Consider the following 22,865-nt stretch of genomic DNA (forward strand, 5'->3'; position numbering starts at 1 on the left):
GTTGGAGGAGCGCGTCATGGTACATACAGAGATGATTTACAAGCTGAGCACTGCCATGGATCGCGTTGTCCAGAATATGGACTGCTGGGAGACACAGGGAGTTTTCCCAGCACCTCCACCAGCACAACCGGGGTCTCCCCTGAGCGCCCTTTTGCCACCTGAACCTAGCAGGATCCAGCTATCCATGCCACGGGGATACGACGGAGATGCTGTCGGCTGCCAGGGGTTCCTCCAACTAAGCCTGTACCTGGCCACGGTCCACCCAGCTCCATCAAACCGTGAGAAGAGTTTCGCCTTCGTCTCGTGCCTCACCGGGAAAGCCCTGGAGTGGGCCAGCGCTGTGTGGAGGGGGAGATGCCGCGTTGGACGATTTTGAGGAGTTCACCCGCTGTTTCCGGACAGTATTCAACCACCCACCTGAGGGCAGAGTGGCGGGTGAGCGCCTCTACCATCTAAGGCAGGAGGCGAGGAGCGCCCAGGATTTTGCACTGGAGTTTAGGACCCTGGCTGCCGGAGCTGGATGGAGCAACCGGGCCTTGATCGACTATTACTACTGTAGTCTACGTGAGGACGTCCGTCGGGAGCTGGCTTGCAGAGACACCACCCTCACTTTTGACCAGCTGGTGGACCTGTCCATCCGGCTGGACAACCTGCTGGCTACTCGCGAACGTCCAGATCGGAGTTTGGTTGTTCCATCCTCCCGCACACCCTCTCCGATACCTATGGAGCTGGGAGGTGCGGTGCACAGGGAGAACGGAGGGGGTTCCCGCTCGTGCACCATATGTGGCCACAGAGGTCACACTGCTGGTCGGTGCCGGGTTGGTTCCTCTGGGTATCGAGGTGGCAGGCAGGGCACTCTGGCGTCACCCCAGGTGAGTAGGCACCATTCTCATCCAGAGCCATCTGTTGCTCATATGTTTGTCTCTATTACCTTTCCTGAATTTTCCCCGCGTTCCCAGCATAAGGCACTAGTAGATTCAGGCGCGGCTGGGAATTTCATTAACAAAGGATTAGCTCATAGTTTAGGGATCCCCATTGTTCCTGTGAATATGCCTTTCCCCGTTCATGCTTTAGATAGTCGACCATTAGGGTCAGGGTTTATCAGGGAGGCCACCGCTCCTTTGAGTATGGTAACGCAGGGGGGTCACAAGGAAAAGATTAGTCTTTTTCTTATTGATTCTCCTGCGTATTCCGTGGTGCTGGGCCTACCCTGGTTAGCTTGTCATAACCCTACTGTTTCGTGGCCAGAGGGCTCTCATGGGGTGGTCGCGAGAGTGTTCAGGTAGGTGTTTAGGGGTTTCCGTTGGTGCTACTATGGTGGAAAGTCCAGATCAGGTCTCCACCGTGCGCATTCCCCCAGAATATGCCGATTTGGCTCTGAAGGCGACTCAATTACCACCCCATCAACGGGGGGATTGTGCGATAGATCTCCTGGTAGACGCTGCACTTCCCAAGAGTCACGTGTATCCCCTGTCGCAAGCGGAGACGATGGCTATGGAGACATATGTCTCTGAATCCCTCCGTCAGGGGTACATTCAGCCCTCCATTTCACCCGTCTCCTTGAGTTTCTTTTTTGTGAAGAAGGATGGAGGTTTGCGCCCGTGCATTGATTATTGAGGTCTCAATAAAATCACAGTGAGGTATAGTTACCCGCTACCTCTTATCGCTACGGCGATTGAGTCAATGCACGGGGCACGCTTCTTCACTAAACTGGATCTCAGGAGTGCGTACAATCTGGTGCTTATTAAGAAGGGAGACGAGTGGAAGACGGCATTTAGTACCACCTTACGGCATTATGAGTACCTAGTCATGCCGTATGGGTTGATGACTGCTCCATCAGTTTTCCAATCATTTGTTGACGAGATTTTCAGAGACCTGCACGGGCAGGGTGCAGTGGTCTATATCGATGACATTCTGATATACTCCGCTACACTCGCCGAGCATGTGTCCCTGGTGCGCAAAGTGCTTGGTCGCCTGTTGGAGCATGACCTGTACGTCAAGGCTGAGAAATGCTTGTTCTTCCAACAGTCCGTCTCCTTCCTAGGGCATCGGATTTCCATGTCAGGGGTGGAGATGGAGAGTGATCGCATTGCAGCCGTGCGTAATTGGCCGACTCCCACCACGGTAAAGGAGGTGCAGCGATTCTTAGGGTTTGCCAACTACTACCGGAGATTTATCCGGGGTTTTGGTCAGGTTGCTGCTCCCATTACCTCACTGCTAAAGGGGGACCCGGTGCGCTTGCAGTGGTCAGCTGAGGCGAACAGGGCTTTTAGGCACCTGAAGGCTCTGTTTACCTCGGTTCCTGTGTTGGCTCATCTGGATCCCTCTTCGCCTTTCATAGTGGAGGTGGACGCATCCAAAGCTGGGATAGGTGCAGTGCTCACTCAGCGCTCGGGTACGCCACTGAAGCTCCGCCCCTGTGCTTTCTTTTCGAAGAAGCTCAGCCCGGCGGAGCGAAACTATGATGTGGGGGACCGGGAGCTGTTGGCTGTCATCAAGGCTTTGAAGGCGTGGAGACATTGGCTTGAGGGGGCTAAACACCCTTTTCTCATCTGGACTGACCATCGCAATCTGGAGTACATCCGGGAAGCGAGGAGACTGAATCCTCTTCAGGCAAGGTGGGCCATGTTTTTCACCCGTTTTGTGTTTACCCTCTCTTACAGACCAGGTTGCCAGAACATGAAGGCAGACGCACTGTCCCGGCTGTATGACACAGAGGAGCGGTCCATTGATCCCACTCCCATACTCCCAGCCTCTTGTTTGGTGGCGCCGGTGGTGTGGGAGCTGGACGCGGACATTGAGCGGGCGTCACGTGCAGAGCCCCCAGTGTCCATCTGGGCGTCTGTACGTTCCGTCTGCTGTTCGTGACCGACTGATCTATTGGGCCCACACGTCAACCTCTGGTCATCCTGGGATAGGTCGGACGGTGCGCTGTCTTGATGGGAGGTACTGGTGGCCCATTTTAACTAAGGACGTGAGGATTTGTTTCCTCCTGCTCAGTGTGCGCCCAGAGCAAGGCTCCTAGAAACCTGCCCAGAGGTAAGTTGCAACCCTTACCCGTTCCACAACGGCCGTGGTCGTTGTCGGTTTCTTAACTGATCTTCCACCTTCACAGGGTAACACCACGATCCTGGACGTTGTGGATCGTTTTTCTAAGTCCTGTTGTCTCCTCCCTTTGCCCGGTCTCCCTATGGCCTTACAAACTGCGGAGGCTCTGTTTACACACGTCTTCCGGCACTATGGGGTGCCTGAGGATATAGTGTCTGATCGGGGTCCCCAGTTCACGTCAAGGGTCTGGAAGGCGTTCATGGAACGTCTGGGGGTCTCGGTCAGTCTTACCTCAGGTTTTCACCCGAGAGTAATGGGCAGGTGGAGAGTTAACCAGGATGTGGGTAGGTTTCTGCGGTCTTATTGCCAGGACCGGCAGGAGGAGTGGGCGAAATTCGTGCCCTAGGCAGAGATGGCCCAGAACTCACTACGCCACTACTCCACTAACCTTTCTCCCTTTCAATGTGTATTAGGGTATGAGCCGGTTCTGGCTCCATGGCATCAGTCAGACTGAAGCTCCTGCGGTGGACAATTGGTTCCAGCGCGCGGAGGAAACCTGGGAGGCCGCCCACATTCACCTCCAGCGCGCCATACTGCGCCAGAAAGTTGGCGCAGACCGTCACCGCCTCGGTGTTCGCACCAGGGGACAGGGTCTGGCTCTCGACCCGAAACCTTTCCCTCCACCTGCCCTGCCGGAAGCTGGGTCCGCAGTTTGTGGGGCCGTTTAAAGTCCTGAGGAGAGTGAACGAGGTATGTTACAGGTTACAGCTACCCACTAATTACCGTATTAACCCCTTGTTCCATGTGTCTCTCCTTAGGCCGGTGGTGGCTGGCCCGCTCCAGGAGGCTGAAGTGCGGGATGTTCCTCCGCCCCCTCTGGACATCGAGGGGGTCCCGGCGTACTCCGTTCGATCCATTTAGGATTCGAGACGTCGGGCGAGGGGTCTTCAGTACCTCGTGGACTGGGAGGGGTACGGTCCGGAGGAGAGAAGCTTGGTTCCGGTGTCGAGAATGTGTTAGATCCTTCCATGCTGCGAGAATTCCACCGTCTCCATCCGGATCGCCCTGCGCCTCGCCCTCCAGGTCGTCCCAGAGGCCGGTGTCGACGCCAGCTGGAGCCGCGCGTCAGGAGGGGGGGGGGGGGGGGGGGGGGGGGTACTGTCACGACTTCTGCCTAAGTCGATGCCTCTCCTTGTTCGGGTGTGGCTCGGCGGTCGACATCACCTGTCTTCTAGCCATCATTGATCCATTTTTAATTTTCCATTGGTTTTGTCTCATCTTCCTACACACCTGGTTTCAATCCCATTCATTACCTGTTGTGTATTTAACCCTCTTCTCATCATGTCTTTGTCAGAGATTGTTTTATGTTCAGTGTCGTGTTTGTATTTGGTGCGCGACGGGTCTTCGTGCCCAATTTGTTTCATTTGTATTTATTGTTTTGGAGTTTTATTAAATTACTCAATTTTACCAAGTTTAATTCTCCTGCGCCTGACTTCCCTGCCACCTATACACACGAATTGTGACAATAGGTTATACGAAGAGCAGCACAGGGCAAAGTTATATTTCTGAGAAAATGTACTTCCTTCACGAGTTTGGTGTATATAAAACAAGACTACACTGCAATGGATTGGCGTTCCCAATCATGAGCCCCGGCCTGTCCTGCTCTTGCTGATTCCATTTGTGCTGCCTAACCAACATAAACCTGTGCTGTGTATAGTGGCACTCCAGAAAGCGAGTCAAAGGCTTCTTTTGAAAATAAATTGTTTTTGTCCAAAACATTCAATATCTGTGCGTGTCGACGAGGCCTACTGATGTCCTGTTCAGTTTGAACGGTAGAGCGCGAAGATGAGGGCGAGAGGTAAGCTTGATACTGGTATAATTGATATGAATAAACTTTTGTTGCCCATAATGAAGCTATTTATCAGAGTTATTGACCTCACAATTAGCCATATTCGAGTAATTTACATAACTGACATTACTATGAAGCGGCAGCCACGGAGATGGGCAGCGCATTGGTGCTGAAAGTAGAATAATTCGAGAACGCTAATTCATTTAAACAGTCTTCATTTTAATTTGACATCAGACTACTAACAAGAGTGTTTTGTGTTGTATCCTTTTTTTTCCTATTCAAGAAATTATAGGTAAACCTATCTGTTTGACATACAAAATTATAGTCTACTATCCATGGATTTTGCCAGCCAATTCTTTGTCACCATACACGCCTTAAATATCTTAGTGTATAGCTTGGTGTGTTAAATTAAAACCAGGGCTCGAATTGAGGGGGCATGTGAGGGTATTATGGCTTTTGTTAAAGAAAATGGCTGTAAGCATAGGCCTACTCCTTGTTGGCTTATGATTTTGAAAACAATTAAATGGACCTGATTATATAACGTGATACATCACGGCGCTTTAGTCTGCAATGCTTTACGCTAGACACAAGCTGTAAAATGCAGTGGAAAGACGTGACTCCAATGCATATAGAATATCTTTGGTTTGTCTCTTTGACATTTAGAGGCTGTGCTACAACCTTCTATAGCCGAGGAGACAAAAAATGTACTTTGCTTGGGAAGTAATGTACAGTATGATTCTGTCACTATCAATTGACGTTCAACATTTGAACAGGATTTTAAACAACACACTAACTCTAAATCAGTCCGGAGCAAGCCAGGTAGCCTAAGAAGTAACGAACATTTATTATTTAGACTATATTATTATTATTTCAAGACTATAGCCTGCCATTTAAAAAATCAAATGTGAAGCAATTGTGACACGTTAGAAGCTGGAGCGCTTAGGATTTCAACAACACATCAACAACAGCACTTCAACAACATGCCCACAAATTTGTAATTTAGGCTTTATAAAATCACATTTTAAAAGAGTATTACGGTACTCATAATGAAATAAGAATGAAAAAAATGCCTTACTATGCTATACAGTCATTCTACAGTGCCTTTGAATTCACTTTTAGATACATGAGTTTGGTCAGTATTTGGTTTGAAGATCATGCGGTGAGCTTTGTATGCCTAGTTTTTTATTTATCCAGGCAGATGCTCTTATATTCCCATGCCCTAATCACAGTCAACACAAATATATTTTGTACAACAACATCATGGAATAAAATAGAATAGATTTGAAAATGATCGAAATCAAACCGTCTCCGGTGCTGCAGCATGCGCTCATTCGTTGTCATGCTCTGTTGTGGTAATAAAACATATTCTGCTTGTCTCCAGTGATTTAAAATGACATAGAATTGAATAAAATGCGTTTAAATGTATATATTTTTTTCTCAGACCGCAAATAATTTGATAGATTCATGTAGTGCTTTTATTATAATGGATATCTTTTCAACCCTACCCTTTCCCACGGTGGTCTGCAAATCCACAACCTTCTGGCTACTTTGTCATGTAATACTTACAAAACGAAGAAACGTTTCTAAAACTGCATATCTAAGGCTCTGGTCTGTTCAATGAGTGACGATAAACGGTAGGCATGTTCTCTGCTATCCACTTTATGTTTTAATTTATATTTTGGGGAGGGTCCCTTGTTTTTTTTTCAAACGTTCAGGGAGGGTCAGGTAAAAATATATTTTACTGAATGGAGGGCCATCCATTTTCATTTCAGAGAGGTCCGGTTTTCTTAGCAAGAGTACTTTCTCAACCAAAAAATGCTTGGATTGGTGGTTTGCTCATTTTAGACCATTCCAGTGGTCCTTAAGTGAACTCTCCCCCAACCTGGGCACCGGGCCTTACAAAACGAACTCCAACATGGGGTGGTGGGGAGGGGAAAACTGAAAACTAGCTCTTATTGGCAGAGAGGTTTGGAACTCTCTTTCTTATTGGTCATTAAATCATTATAAAATATATATAAAACACATGAAATCACGTTTTTGACTGCACTGGGCATTTAATTAACTGCACTTCTCAGCAATAAAGAATAACAAAATACCATAAAAAAAAGATTCAAAGTCAAAGCTGTTGTAGTCACAACATTTGACTGCCACCAGAGGTCAGCCTTATACCATTTTTAAAAATCACTGTTCGAGGTTGTTTTTCCGCAGTCTTTAGTGGGTTTCCACTAGCTTCCATTGCCATGTCAGATTCCACAGCCACAAAGTCAAAAAAACAATATATTTTTTATTTTAATTTAAGGGCAGGGCTAGGCACAAGGTTAGTAGTGTGGTTAAGGTTAGGTTTAAAATACAATTTTAAGAAGATAAATTATAGAAATGGGCAGGGTTTAGCCATAATTATGACTTTGTGGCTATGGACGCTAGTGATGACCTCTTCAGTGGACAGAGTAGTGGAGTGTTTATTGTATTGTAAATGTATTGTTGAGAAAAGTGCCCTGTAAGCATACTACTGAGCAAAGAAATATCTATGCATATGTAATTTAATGGACAAAGATGAAAAGGGGCTGTCTATTAGGGCTACACCGTAAAAAAAAGCAAATACCCCCAAAAATATTCTCCATGGGCAACTTTTCCCCTGTCTGAACCCTAGAAGTTTATGGTACTGTGTGAAAAAAACACAAACACACATGGTAGAACTGCGTGGCACGCTTAACCACTGATCCTTAATGGCACAATTACTCTTACACACCAACAACACAGGCATGGCTTAACACATCGATCCCAGATTCTTTCTCTTCACAACTGGCGCCGTAATTATTGCAGCTCAATGGGTGTAACTTTTGTTGACAATTTCAATACCTTTTGGAAACAAAACACGTTTTATAAGGAGGATGGGATCTACCCAAATCATTTGGGATCCTGGATCCTTTCACAGCACTATAAGGCTGCATTGAGACAATGACTTATCAATGACCAAAGCCCAGCTCAACTCATCCCTACCATTGTGACGCAGAGTTGTCATAATGCTTCAGCAATTGTACATTACACCAGGGGTGTCAGTAGACACCATATAAGAAACCTAATGTATGTCCCTTTAACTGCCCTGAATGCCTCTACTGATCCTATGCAGTAATCATGTGCCTATGAACCAGATTTATACTGTTAGCACTAAGCCGGTGTGCCCTAGGAGGAAGTCCACTGTGAGCAGCTCACCCTGCACTAACATAAAGGACATGAGCACATCTACTGCTGCTAAGCTTCCTAGTAAAGCAATGAAAGCAAGGAAGCATCCCAGAAGAAAAGTGCTCAAAATAGCCCATGTTAATATATGTAGCTTAAGAAACAAGGTTCATGAAATCAATAATTTGCTCATAACAGATGACATTCATATTCTGACTATCTCTGAAACTCACTTAGATACAGTGGTAGCAATACAAGGTTATAACTTTTATAGAATAGATAGAAATGCCAATGGTGGAGGTGTTGGTGTTTATATTCAGAACCGCATTCCTGTAAAGATTAGAGAGGATCTCAAGTCAAATACTGTTGAAGTAATATAGCTACAGGTTCATCTGCCTCACCTAAAGCCCATTCCGGTGGGAAACTGCTATAGACCACCAAGTGCTAACAGTCAGTATCTGGATAACATGTGTGAAATGCTTGATAATGTATGTGATATCAACAGAGAGGTATCATTTCCGGGTGATTTAAATATTGACTGGCTTTCATCAAGCTGCCCACTCAAGAAAAAGCTTCAAACTCTAACCAGTGCCTGCAACCTGGTTCAGATTATCAGTCAACCTACCAGGATAGTTACAAACAGCACAGGAATGAAATCATCAACATGTATTGATCACATCTTTACTAATGCTGCAGAAATTAGCTTGAAAGACATATCCAGATCCATCAGACATAGTGATCACAATATAGTAGCCATATCTAGGAAAACCAAAGTTCCAAAGGCTGGGCCTAATGTAGTGTATAAGAGGTCATACAATACGTTTTGTAGTGATTCCTATGCTATTGATGTTAAGAATATCTGTTGGTCCGTGGTGTGTCATGAGGAGCAAACAGATACTGCACCTGACACATTTATGCAATTGCTTACTCCAGTTGCTAATAAGCATGCACCCATTAAGAAAATGACTGTAAAAACTGTTAAATCCCTGTGGATTGATGAGGAATTGAAAAAATTGTATAATTGAGAGGGATGAGGCAAAAAGAATGGCAAATAAGTCTGGCTGCACAACTGATTGGCAAACTTATTGCAAATTGATGTGACTAAACTGAATAAAAATAAGAAAAAACTACACTATGAAACCAAGATAAATTAAATAAAGAATGATAGTAAAAAGCTTTGGGGCACCTTATATTAAATTCTGGAAAAAAAGGCATACTCAGCTCCATCATTCATTGATACAGATGGCTCATTCATTCAACACAAAACCAACTGCTATTGCCAACTACTTTAATGATTTTTATTTTATTTTAATTGGCAAGATTAGCAAACTTAGGCATAACATGCCTGCAACAAACGCTGACACTAGACATCCAAGTATATCGGACCAAATTATGAAAGACAAGCATTGTAATCTTAAATTCCGCAAAGTTAGTGTGGAAGAGGTGGAACAAATTGATTGCTGTCTATCAACAATGACAAGTGACCGGGGTCTGACAACTTGGATGGAAAATGAGAATATTGCCACATCTTCAATTGAAGCCTACTAGAAAGTGTGTGCCCTCAGGCTTGGAGGGAAGCTAAAGTCATTCCGCTACCTAAGAATAGTGAAGCCCCCTTTACTGGCTCAAATAGCAAATCAATCAGCCTGTTACCAACACTCAGTAAACTTTTGGAAAAAATTGTGTTTGACCAGATACAATGGTATTTTACAGTAAACAAATTGACAATGAACTTTCAGCATGCTTATAGATAAGGACATTCAACAAGCACAGCACTTACACAAATGACTGATGATTGGCTGAGAGAAAGTGATGATAAAAAGATCGTGGGGGCTGTTTTGTTAGACTTCAGTGCGGCCTTTGACATTATTGATCATAGTCTGCTGCTGGAAAAACGTATGTGTTATGGCTTTACACCCCCGGCTATAATGTGGATAAAGGATTACCTGTCTAACAGAACACATAGGGTGTTCTTTAATGGAAGGCTCTCCAACATAATCCAGGTAGAATCAGGAATTCCACAAGGCAGCTGTCTAGGCCCACTACTTTTTTTTCAATCTTTACTAATGAATTGCCACTGGCTTTGAGGAAAGCCAGAGTGTCTATGTGTGCGGATGACTCAACACCATACATGTCAGCTACTACAGTGACTGAAATGACTGCAACACTTAACAAAGAGTTACAGTTAGTTTCAGAGAGGGTGGTAAGAAATAAGTTAGTCCTAAATATTTCTTAAAGTAAAAGCATTGTATTTGGGACAAATCATTCACTAAACCCTAAACCTCAACTAAATCTTGTAATAAATAATGTGGAAATTGAGCAAGTTGAGGTGACTAAACTGCTTGGAGTTACCCTGGATTGTAAACTGTCATGGTCAAAACATATTGATACAACAACAGTAGCTAGGATGGGAGAAGTATGTCTATGATAAGGTGCTGCTCTACCTTCTTGACAGCACTGTCAGCAAGGCAGGTCCTACAGGACCTAGTTTTGTCGCACCTTGACTACTGTTCAGTCGTGTGGTCAGGTGCCACAAAAAAGGACTTAGCAAAATTGCAATTGGCTCAGAACAGGGCAGCACGGCTGGCCCTTGGATGTACACAGAGAGCTAATATTAATAAAATGCATGTCAATCTCTCCTGGCTGAAAGTGGAGAGATTGATGTCATCACTGCTTGTATTTATGAGAGGTATTGACATGTTGAATGCACCGAGCTGTCTGTTTGAACTACTGGCACACAGCTAGGAAACCAGTCCCCAAGTCCAGAACAGACTATGGAAGGTGATTCTGCTGACTAGGATCCATTTGGAGGTATACATAATGGGAGAGCTCACTGTGCCACAAACTAACATCAACTTCAAACATATTTTATGACAGCAAAAACACACAGAGAGCAAGAGACCGAGAAACAGAAAGACTCTTGGTTACAGCTTGGGCTCGCTCGTCTGCCCAGGCTGTAACCAATGTCACTAGAAAACAGCTTAAACAAATGCAAATGCAGCTACTTTGCTGTTATTCTGGCTGCACTTTTTGACGTGACTGTAAGTTAGCTGTAGTTGGCTAGCTAGCAAGCAAGGGATAAGAACGTTGCCAACCAGTATGACCATGGAAAATTTAAAATGAATGACTAGGTCGCGGCCATAGATACTGATAATGAAAGAGCACGGAGCAGGTCTCGAACCCTCAACCTTCTAGCCCTAGGTCCGGCGCGCTATCGACTGTGCCGCAAAAGCATGCTCGTGCAGAAAAAACGATTTCCGCGCTTATAAACGCAGGGTCATTACAAAACAGTTAAAAAAGACTGAACGACTAGGTCGCGTCTCTGGCACGCAAACCGATCGACCAGCCGGCTTGGGTAGCAACCTTAGATTTGTGTCGGTACTATATTGCGGAAGGATGAAATAGTATGAATAAATTCAGCATCATTTAAAAAAAAAAATGAAAATATGTAAATCATTATTTGAATATGTTGGTAACTTGACTTCATCTCGTGGCTAACACCCTTGCCAATATATCCTCCAAACACTGGCTTCTCAGGTATTATCATCATTCTATTCATCAGGACCTCCAACCTAACCCAATCTGGATGTTAAGTGATTTGATGGACCCATCCAGCTTGATCAGCTACTGTCACTTTACCTGCTTCCATCCTCTCTCATTGATTAATAAGGTCAAAATATATTTTTGGGTTCGATTCCATCAGTACAAATCTTACTACCTTCTTCTCCATGAGCTGATTGATTGAACATTGTGATTATAGACAAAATACATGTATATTTATTTATAGTTGTTTCAGAAATGCATTACTGACAGCAACATGTCAGACCCATATTGACACTAAGACTGACACTAAGACTGCTTTTTCTGAAAGCTTTTGGTATTGATTGTTCCATTTTTCTTTGAGGTTGCCCCCAAAGGAGACATGCGTCTCTCGGTCAATGGACAGAGATGTCTGAAGTAGAGGTCGACCGATTATGATTTTTCAACGCAGATACCGATTATTGGAGGACAAAAGTTGTCCTCCAATAATACTGTTGCAGTTGTAATAATGACAACTGCAACAATACTGAATGAACAATGAACACTTTTATTTGAACTTTAAATAATACATAAATACACACACACAGCTCTGAAGTGACAATGATACTGGAGAGTCTGCTTAGGAGACAAATACTCTCAACTGTTTGAATAAAAATTGAGTTTAAGTTACCTGTGATGAATGTTGAAAACAAAAACTGTAATTTCTATATGCAGGAAATCCTATTTTAATAATGGGTATGGTAAGAATTGACGACCAAAGTGCGAGTCATAATTCCCATGACACCTAGCAAAATCTGAAAAGCGGTTCCTTCATTTATTCCATAGGATATTTTTAGATTCCCTTAAAATAAGGTCTGTGTTTCGTGTAGGCTTACACCACCTTGCCAATTTTATAACTGTGTAGATATCCATAGGACAAGGTAACTCTGATCAATATTGGCTAAATATAAGCGAAGATAAAACATTTTGTAGAGTGGATTTATGAAAATATGTTGACAAACGTTACCTTATCCTAGTTAGATTTACACGGGTATCAAAACGTTGAGGCGGTTTAAGCCTGCACGAAACACAGACCTTATTTGAAGTAGATCAAGACATTATCTATGGAAGACATGAACGGTAAAATAACGAAGGAACCCCTGTCAAGTTCAGCCGCAAGTTATTACAGGAATTATAACGCGTCGACTATTTCTCTCTAAACCATATACCTTTGACTAATCCGGAAACTATCACCTCGAAAACAAAACGTTTATTCCGTTCCGTATTTTATCTAACGGGTGGCATCCATGAGTCTAAATATTCCTGTTACATTGCACAACCTTCAATGTTGTCATAATTATGTAAAATTCTGGCAAATTAGTTCGCAAAGAGCCAGGCAGCCCAAACTGTTGCAAATACCCTGACTCTGCGTGCAATGAACGCAAGAGAAATGACACAATTTCACCTGGTTAATATTGCCTGCTAACCTGGATTTCTTTTAGCTAAATATGCAGGTTTAAAAATATATACTTGTGTATTGATTTTAAGAAAGGCATTGATGTTTATGGTTAAGTACATATTGGAGCAATGACAGTCATTGATTGATTGTTTTTTATAAGATAATGCTAGCTAGCAATTTACCTTAGCTTACTGCATTCGCGGCACAGGCAGGCTCCTCGTGGAGTACAATGTAATCAGTGTTAGAGCATTGGACTAGTTAACTGTAAGGTTGCAAGATTGGATCCCCCGAGCTGACAAGGTAAAAAATCTGTCGTTCTGCCTTGTTCCTAGGCCGTCATTGAAAATAAGAATATGTTCTTAACTGACTTGCCTAGTTAAATAAAGACTAAATAAAGGTGTTAAAAAAATAAAATAAATACAATTAAAAATTAAAAAAATTGGCAAATCGGCGCCCAAAAATACAGATTCCCGATTGTTATGAAAACCATTCCGATTAATCGGTCGACCTCTAGTCTGAAGTGCATGTCTGAGTGGTTCACAAGGGATTGTATTTTCTATCCCTAAGGCTGGAAAGTGAGTTTTTCCTTTGAGAACACTATGAGTGGCGTAGGGTTTTCTATGATCTTATGAGTAGCCGGGGATCACACTCATAGACTGCACAAGTAGGCTACCGTACCAAAAATATATTTGCTCTGACCAAACACTCATCTGATCTCGTAACCGCGTACATGTAGAGAAACACACGACCACACAGAGAAATGTGCAGACGTGCAGATAGCCTGAGGAGTGGGAAGCTGATCTGGGAACAAGAACACGTGGTGACGGGGGTGGACAGTTAATTTGCGTCCTCTCCAGATTAGACGGTTCTTTTCCTTCTTATTTTTAGAGGCGGCTAAATATACAGCAGCCGGCTAGGTGTGGGGGCATGTTTGTGTATGACTATGAGTTAGTCAGTTACTTTTCTTTCAGTGTCATTATTCATGTATTGGATCTCTAGAACATCCTGTTACTGGGGTTTTCCATGTGATGGAATTTAATAGAATATAATGTATTCAAAAGTCTTAAAACATAGTCTTTGGCTTCCTACAGATGACACAACACACATCCCTGCCCTATTCACTGTGTATGAGGATAGCACTGATTAAGGTCAACAACACGGTCAACAACATGGATGATGAACCCTATGTGTTGGGGTTATAGAGATCAAATCACCCAGTTAACTATGTCTCACTCCATCCACCTGCACTTGGGCTCTCAGTACTGCTACTGGACCTGAGCGGTTTAGCTGCTGGGATACAAACACAGAAACAGGCAGCATCCCTCACCTTCACCACTCACATCCTCCTCTCCTGGGCACACGACATGGCAATGAGACAACGGTTATGTAAACCCAAATTCAGCGTCAGAGATACAGAGAGGGACAAGGAGTGGGGAGGGCAGCTATTATTATTGGAAAGACGATGTAATTAAGAGAAAGAGAGGGAGGGGATGAGAGAGAGAGAGCGCATCATTAGAATCCCTTGCATTAAATTGTTTGTACTTAAAAGTGATAAAAGATTTAGCAAACTCACACTATTTCAGCAATTTTGTTTTCAGGACAACAAACACTTCTATAACCGGATTAAGGATGATGATTTACATAGAAATACAACCCAATCGCTATTGGAGATAAAGGAATTATGGCCAACAGTACAACAAGATTAACTTGATGTATAGACAAAATAACATGCATCAATGCATGACAGTAATAATCCTTATGGACAGTAAATTGTCAACATACTGTATCCACTTAATTGAGTGATCACATATCAATAATGCTGGTTTGTGATGAAGCAGGTTGTGTCATAAATATCTCATTAAAGTCATTTGGATGTTCATTTAAGCCTGTTTAACAGCAAAGGCTGTGTGACCAGCCCTAACAGGAACCTTGGGCTAATTCTTGCTCTGCTATGTACAAGAGGACAAATCAGGCCAAGATGAAATTTAGAATCTTATGTAAGGGTGGTGGTGACGTGGTCCTTTCCTTGCTCCCTTCTATCTCTCCCTCCATCTCTAAATGTGGTTAGACCCCCCTTACAGATGTGAAGGTCACTTGAGCCCAATGGTGAAGAACTATCAAGGTCCTCTGTATAGTATAAGTAGCACCTGTAAAGCCAACAAAGGACTGCACAACCCCTCCAAAACAGACCTTGTACCGTGTTAAATATGATCCGCTATCGGTAGCCTTTCTTTCCTCTTCCATGTTGGTGTGGTTGTTCCTGAGGATCACTAGCAATAGTGGTTTATGTTTGGCTAATGTAATACAAATTGTGCAATAATTTGGGACCTGTAGCCTATTCATGGAATGCAGACCGTAGATAGCAGTTTAAACCTGGAGCCTGGCACATGTTCATGGCGACTGAACCGTTGTCATCACAGTTCCATAATTAGTGAGGATTATTAGGGTAGAGTTATAGGACTACTGTTCAACCCGTTGTACACTTTTCTCACCTTTCAATATTTCATGGATTGAACAATTGAATATGGCAACTTTCAGGATTAATCAACCATTATTTTTGATTCATCAATATATTTTGTGCGTAAAGGCTCTCCAAACCATTTTTTTCTTTATTATTCATTAACACTTTCCTAACATTATATATTATTTAAGATCGGAGTATTTTTTTAAATCTACCAATTGGTGCTGAAAAGGAGACTAATGTGTATTTACATGTCTTTCTTTCATTGATCCTTAATATTTTGAACATTTCTCTCCATATATTCTATTGAGTCTGTCGAGAAAATTCTAATTAAAGGTCTACACCAAATTAAAAGGAATGGCTTGACATAAATGTTGTCACGTTCCTGACCTGTTTTCTGTTGTTTTGTATGTGTTTAGTTGGTCAGGACGTGAGCTGGGTGGGAATTCTATGTTGTGTGTCTAGTTTGTCTGTTTCTATGTCAGCCTAGTGTGGGTTCTCAATCAGAGACAGATGGTAGTCGTTGTCTCTGATTGAGACTCATATATAGGAGGCTTGTTTTGTGTTGGGATTTTGTGGGTGTTTGTTTCCTGTCTCTGTGTTTGTTCTGCACCAGATAGGACTGTCTCGGTTTTCACGGTTTGTTATTTTGTTTGTTGTTTGTAGTGTTTCACTTGTGTTTGTATTAAACATGTTTAACACTAGCCGCGCTGCATTTTGGTCCTCTCTTTCATCCCAGGAAGAAAGCCGTTACAGAAACACCCACCAAACCCGGACCAAGCAGCGTGGCAACGGGCAGCAGCAACAGCAGCAGCAGTACAAGGAGGAATGGACATGGGAGGAGATTCTGGACGGAGAAGGACCCTGGGCAGAGCCAGAGGAGTGTCGTCGTCCCAAAGCGGAGCTGGAGGCATCTAAAGCAGAGAGGCGGCATTATGAGGCGCTTGCAAGGCAGAGTGGCTGGAAACCCGAGAGGCTCACCCAAAAATTTCTTGGGGGGGGGGGGGGCTAAAGGGGAGTGTGGCGAAGCTGGGTTGGATACCTGAGCCAACTCCCCGGGCTTACCGTGGAGTGAGAGGGCGTCGTACTGGTCAGACACCGTGTTATGCGGTAAAGCGCACGGTGTCCCCAGTACGCGTGCTTAGCCCAGTGCGGGCTATTCCACCTTGCCGCACTGGTAGGGCTAGGTTGGGCATCGAGCCGGGTGCCATGAAGCCGGCCCAACATATCTGGCCTCCAGTACGTCTCCTCGGGCCGGCGTACATGGCACCAGCCTTACAGGTGGTGTCCCCGGTTCGCCTGCATAGCCCAGTGCGGGCTATTCCACCTCGCCGCACTGGCAGGGCTACGGGGACCATTCAACCTGGTAAGGTTGGAGAGGCTCGGTGCTCAAGAGCGCGTGTCCTCCTTCACGGTCCGGTATATCCGGCGCCACCTTCCCGCCCCAGCCCAGTACCACCAGTGCCTACACCACGCACCAGGCTTCCAGTGCATCTCCAGAGCCCTGTTCCTCCTCCCCGCACTCGCCCTGAGGTGCGTGCCCTCAGCCCGGTACCTCCAGTTCCGGCACCACGCATCAGGCCTATAGTGCGTCTCAGCCGGCCAGAGTCTGCCGTCTGCCCAGCGGTGCCTGAACTGCCCGTCTGCCCAACGCCGCCTGCACTGCTCGTCTGCCCAGCGCCGTCTGAGCCATCCGTCTGCCCAGCGCCTTCTGAGCCATCCGTCTGCCCAGCGCCTTCTGAGCCATCCGTCTGCCCAGCGCCTTCTGAGCCATCCGTCTGCCCAGCGCCTTCTGAGCCTTCTGTCTGCCCAGCGCCTTCTGAGCCATCCGTCTGCCCAGCGCCTTCTGAGCCATCCGTCTGCCACGAGCCATTAGAGCCGCCCGTCTGTCCCGAGCCATTAGAGCCGTCCGTCAGTCAGGAGCCGCCAGAGCCTTCCGTCAGTCAGGAGCCGCCAGAGCCGCCAGCCAGTCAGGAGCCGCCAGAGCCGCCAGCCAGTCAGGAGCCGCCAGGGCCGCCAGCCAGTCAGGAGCCGCCAGGGCAGCCAGCCAGTCAGGAGCCGCCAGAGCCGCCAGCCAGTCAGGAGCCGCCAGAGCCGCCAGCCAGTCAGGAGCCGCCAGAGCCGCCAGCCAGTCAGGAGGCCGCCAGAGCCGCCAGCCAGTCAGGAGCCGCCAGCCAGTCAGGAGCCGCCAGAGCCGCCAGCCAGTCAGGAGCCGCCAGAGCCGCCAGCCAGTCAGGAGCCGCCAGAGCCGCCAGCCAGTCAGGAGCCGCCAGAGCCGCCAGCCAGTCAGGAGCCGCCAGAGCCGCCAACCAGTCAGGAGCCGCCAGAGCCGCCAGCCAGTCAGGAGCCGCCAGAGCCGCCAGCCAGTCAGGAGCCGCCAGAGCCGCCAGCCAGTCAGGAGCCGCCAGAGCCGCCAGCCAGTCAGGAGCCGCCAGAGCCGCCAGCCAGTCAGGAGCCGCCAGAGCCGCCAGCCAGTCAGGAGCCGCCAGAGCCGCCAGCCAGTCAGGAGCCGCCAGAGCCGCCAGCCAGTCAGGAGCCGCCAGAGCCGCCAGCCAGTCAGGAGCCGCCAGAGACGCCAGCCAGTCAGGAGCCGCCAGAGACGCCAGCCAGTCAGGAGCCGCCAGAGACGCCAGCCAGTCAGGAGCCGCCAGAGACGCCAGCCAGTCAGGAGCCGCCAGAGACGCCAGCCAGTCAGGAGCCGCCAGAGACGCCAGCCAGTCAGGAGCCGCCAGAGACGCCAGCCAGTCATGAGCCGCCCTACAGTCATGAGCTGCCCTACAGTCAGGAGCTGCCCTACAGTCATGAGCTGCCCTACAGTCATGAGCTGCCCTACAGTCATGAGCTGCCCTTCAGTCATGAGCTGCCCTTCAGTCATGAGCTGCCCTTCAGTCATGAGCTGCCCTTCAGTCATGAGCTGCCTTCCAGTCATGAGCTGCCTTCCAGTCATGAGCTGCCTTCCAGTCCGGAGCTGCCACTAGTCCGGAGCTGCCACTAGTCCGGAGTTGTCCCTCTGTCCGGAGTTGTCCCTCTGTCCGGAGTTGTCCCTCTGTCCGGAGTTGTCCCTCTGTCCGGAGTTGTCCCTCTGTCCGGAGTTGTCCCTCTGTCCGGAGTTGTCCCTCTGTCCGGAGTTGTCCCTCTGTCCGGAGTTGTCCCTCTGTCCTGAGCTACCTCTTTGTCCTGAGCTACCTCTCTGTCCTGAGTTGTCTCCTCTATTGTAGAGGGGAGTTGGTGAAGGTTCCTGGACCATGGTCGGGGGCGAGGGTCGCCACTCAAGGGACGCTAAGGAGGTGGACAAAGACAATGGTGGAGTGGTGCCCTCATCCACCACCGTATTAAACATGTTTAACACTAGCCGCGCTGCATTTTGGTCCTCTCTTTCACCCCAGGAAGAAAGCCGTTACAAATGTACTGAAAACCCTATTGAATGAAAACCCCACAAGAAAATCTGTTGGCCAGCAGGTGGGAGGGTTTTCAGAGGTGGAATTAAATATGTTTTCTGCATGTACAAGGGAACCACGCCTGCAAAGCACGTTACGCACCTGCATAATGTTACGCCTGAATACCAAATACTGAGAAGTGTGTAGGAACGGCGTGCATAGGAAAGACAAGTCTGAATTGGGCCCAAAGTGATTCCAAGATCACGGTACAGTACTTTTGACTGGGAGTAGTGTACAAAGGTGTTATATCAGGATCAAATGGTTTTGCATTTTAGCAGGTGTTGACAAAGAACTAACTAAACCTGACGAGTGGCAGGGTTGAGGGCATTGAAAGAGAAGCAGTCATTTTCACCTAGTTTCCATTCTTGTTTCAATGCACTGGCTTACTTAGAGCAGTATCAAGTCACTGAATTTAACCTCTGTCAAAACATGCCCAGCACAACCATAACAACCCTGGCTTGTTTAGACGCACGCACATGCACACTCCATTTCGAGAGGCAAAAGCGGCAGATCACACAAGAAATGTGAGTTAGCCATTACAAGCCTTTGCGCGACAGAGAGGGATTCTGTGACTGTCTGAGTACCTACCTGTCTGAAAGAAGTCAGAGGGACTGAGTGAGCGATGGGACTGATAGGGAATTGGTGTGTGGGGATGTCTGCACTCTTTCAGTGGCCTCAACCCTGCCACTCAGTCCAACAAAGATGAGCTGTACAAATCTGTTTGTTTAAATTTGTTTATTATTTCCCTTGACGCCTTTTGACATTTGCATGCTTCTTGTTGTGCCAAACTTGGTCTTCCCGGAACTCGTAATCCCGCTTAATCTGTCTATGTTTTCGTGAGTTTTGGCATGCATGTAAGTGTGTGTGTTTGTGTATGAAATTGGGTGTTTGTGGGGGACTCAGTTGGAATGGTTTATGCATGAGAAACTAAGCTTAAATTCTGCAGCATTCTGTCTCCTTTTGATTTCAGGCAAACGGTATGAGATTGATACTGTGTGAGGCCCAGGAGTGACAACATCAACCCAAGAAAACTCAGTTTCGAAGTATAGCTGAAGCGCATGTAACTCACTGGAGAATTACATAAACAGACATAATTAATGGACGTGCAGCATACTGTGCATTCGGAAATTATTCAGACCCCTTGACTTTTCCCCCATCCTGTTACATTACAGCCTTATTCTAAAATTGATAAAAAATAAAAAATAGTTAATCAGCAATCTACACACAATACCCCAAAATAACAAAGTGAAAACTGGTTTTGAAATTACTAGCAAATTTATAAAAATAAGACAAAAATACCTTATTTACATAAGTATTCAGACCCTTTGCTATGAGACTCGAAATTGAGCTCAGGTGCATCCTGTTTCCATTGATCCATCCTTGATATGTTTATACGACTTGATTGGAGTCCACCTGTGGTAAATTCAATTGATTGGACATGATTTGGACAGGAACACACGTCTATATAAGGTCCCACAGTTGACAGTGCATGTCAGAGCAAAACCCAAGCCATGAGGTCGAAGGAATTGTCCGTAGAGCTCCAAGACAGGATTGTGTCGAGGCACAGATCGGAGGAAGGGTACCAACATTTTTTTTGGAGCATTCAAGGTCCCCAAGAACACAGTGGCATCTATCATTCTTAAATGGAAGAAGTTTGGAACCACCAAGACTCTTCCTAGTGCTGGCCGCCCGGCCAAACTGCGCAATCGGCGGAGAAGGGCCTTGGTCACTCTGACAGAGCTCTAGAGTTCCTCCGTGGAGATGGGAGCACTTTCTAGAAAGAACAGCATCTCTGCAGTGCTCCACCAATCAGGCCTTTATGGCCAGACGTAGACTTTCAGACCATGAGAAACAAGATTCTCTGGTCTGATGAAACCAAGATTGAACTCTTTGGCCTGAATGCCAAGCGACATGTCTGGAGGAAACCTGGCACCATCTCTACGGTGAAGCATAATGTTGGCAGAATCATGCTGTGGGGATGTTTTTCAGCGGCAGGGACTGGGAAACTAGTCAGGATCGAGGGAAAGATGAACGGAGCAAAGTACAGAGAGATCCTTTTTTTTATTTTTTTTATTTTTTTATTTATCCCATTTTCTCCCCAATTTTCGTGGTATCCAATCGCTAGTAATTACTACCTTGTCTCATCGCTACAACTCCCGTACGGGCTCGGGAGAGACGAAGGTCGAAAGCCATGCGTCCTCCGAAGCACAACCCAACCAGCCGTACTGCTTCTTAACACAGCGCGCCTCCAACCCGGAAGCCAGCTGCACCAATGTGTCGGAGGAAACACCGTGTACCTGGCCCCCTTGGCTGGCGCGCACTGCGCCCGGCCCGCCACAGGAGTCGCTGGAGCGCGATGAGACAAGGGTATCCCTACCGGCCAAACCCTCCCTACCCCGGACGACGCTATGCCAATTGTGCGTCGCCCCACGGACCTCCCGGTCGCGGCCGGCTGCGACAGAGCCTGGGCGCGAACCCAGAGACTCTGGTGGCGCAGTTAGCACTGCGATGCAGTGCCCTAGACCACTGCGCCACCCGGGAGGCTCCACAGAGAGATCCTTGATGAAAACCTGCTCAGGACCTCAGACTGGGGCGAAGGTTCACCTTCCAACAGGACAATGACCCTAAGCACACAGCCATGACAACGCAGGAGTGGCTAAAGGACAAGTTTCTGAATGGCTGGGCCACTCAAGTACAGAGCCTGGACTTGAATCCAATCGAACATCTCTGGAGAGACCTGAAAATAGCTTTGCAGCAACGCTCCCTATCCAACCTGACAGAGCCTGAGGATCTGCAGAGAAGAATGGGATAAACTACCCAAATACAGCTGTGCCAAGCTTGTAGCGTCATACCCAAGAAGACTCAAGGCTGTAATTGCTGCCAAAGGTGCTTCAACAAAGTACTGAGGAAAGGGTCTGAATACTTATGTAAATGTGATGTTTTTTAATTTGTTATTCATTTGCAAAAAAATCAAAAGGGCAAAATGTGGAAAAAGTCAAGGGGTTTGAATACTTACCGAATATACAGTAAATACTTTTGTTTGAAATAGAGGTGAGTGTTTGATGTTGTATGATCAAACATCTGAGATTCTGGGACACCACTTTATCCTCAGCTTCAGAGAAAACCTAAAAACACTGCTGTTGCCATAGTGATTATGTACCACTGTTATACAACTGGGCCATTTGCATTAGTAGCCTGAGCATAGTTATGAAGAAGGGCAAGGGTATGGACAACACATTCAGCCTCGTAGATAAAACAGTCCACTCGGCGGCTTTTCTGTTACATCATCACCTAAAGCCACTTTCCAAATATGACAGTTTATACTCGATCTAATCCCTCCATCTCTCTCTTTGCAATCTCACACAGGAATGTGGAGTACTGCCTGCCCCCCCCCCCCCCCCCACCCCACCCTGATCCACCCAGCTGTTTACCCTGAAATTGGAGCGGTGTCCTCTGGGGCACGTCAGCCAGTGGGTCAGACCCGCTCCACAAACGGTAGAGATTTAACATTTCATAAGATGAGACTTCCCTAAAATCAGTCAACCTAACCAGAGAAACAAGAGACAAATAGCAGAAAGCACTGATAAACAGAGAAAATGGCATGTGTGTATAGGAGAAAGCTTCTCTGATTGTCAATGTCCCCCATACATGCTATGTATTGAAGTAGAGCACATAGCATGAAAGACAAAGTTGAGCTGCTGTGTTTTCCAGAGAGAGGGCACTAGGCAGATAAATGGTCTATCAATGCTCTGTACTCAGGAGAGAGAGAGAGAGAGAGACAGAGACAGAGAGAGAGAGACACAGAGAGAGAGAGACACACAGAGAGAGAGAGAGAGACAGAGAGCAGAGAGAGAGACAGAGAGAGAGAGAGAGAGAGACAGAGAGCAGAGAGAGAGACAGAGAGAGAGAGAG

This window comes from Salvelinus fontinalis, chromosome 3, assembly GCF_029448725.1.
Source record: "Salvelinus fontinalis isolate EN_2023a chromosome 3, ASM2944872v1, whole genome shotgun sequence".
Taxonomy (NCBI): Eukaryota; Metazoa; Chordata; class Actinopteri; order Salmoniformes; family Salmonidae; genus Salvelinus; species Salvelinus fontinalis.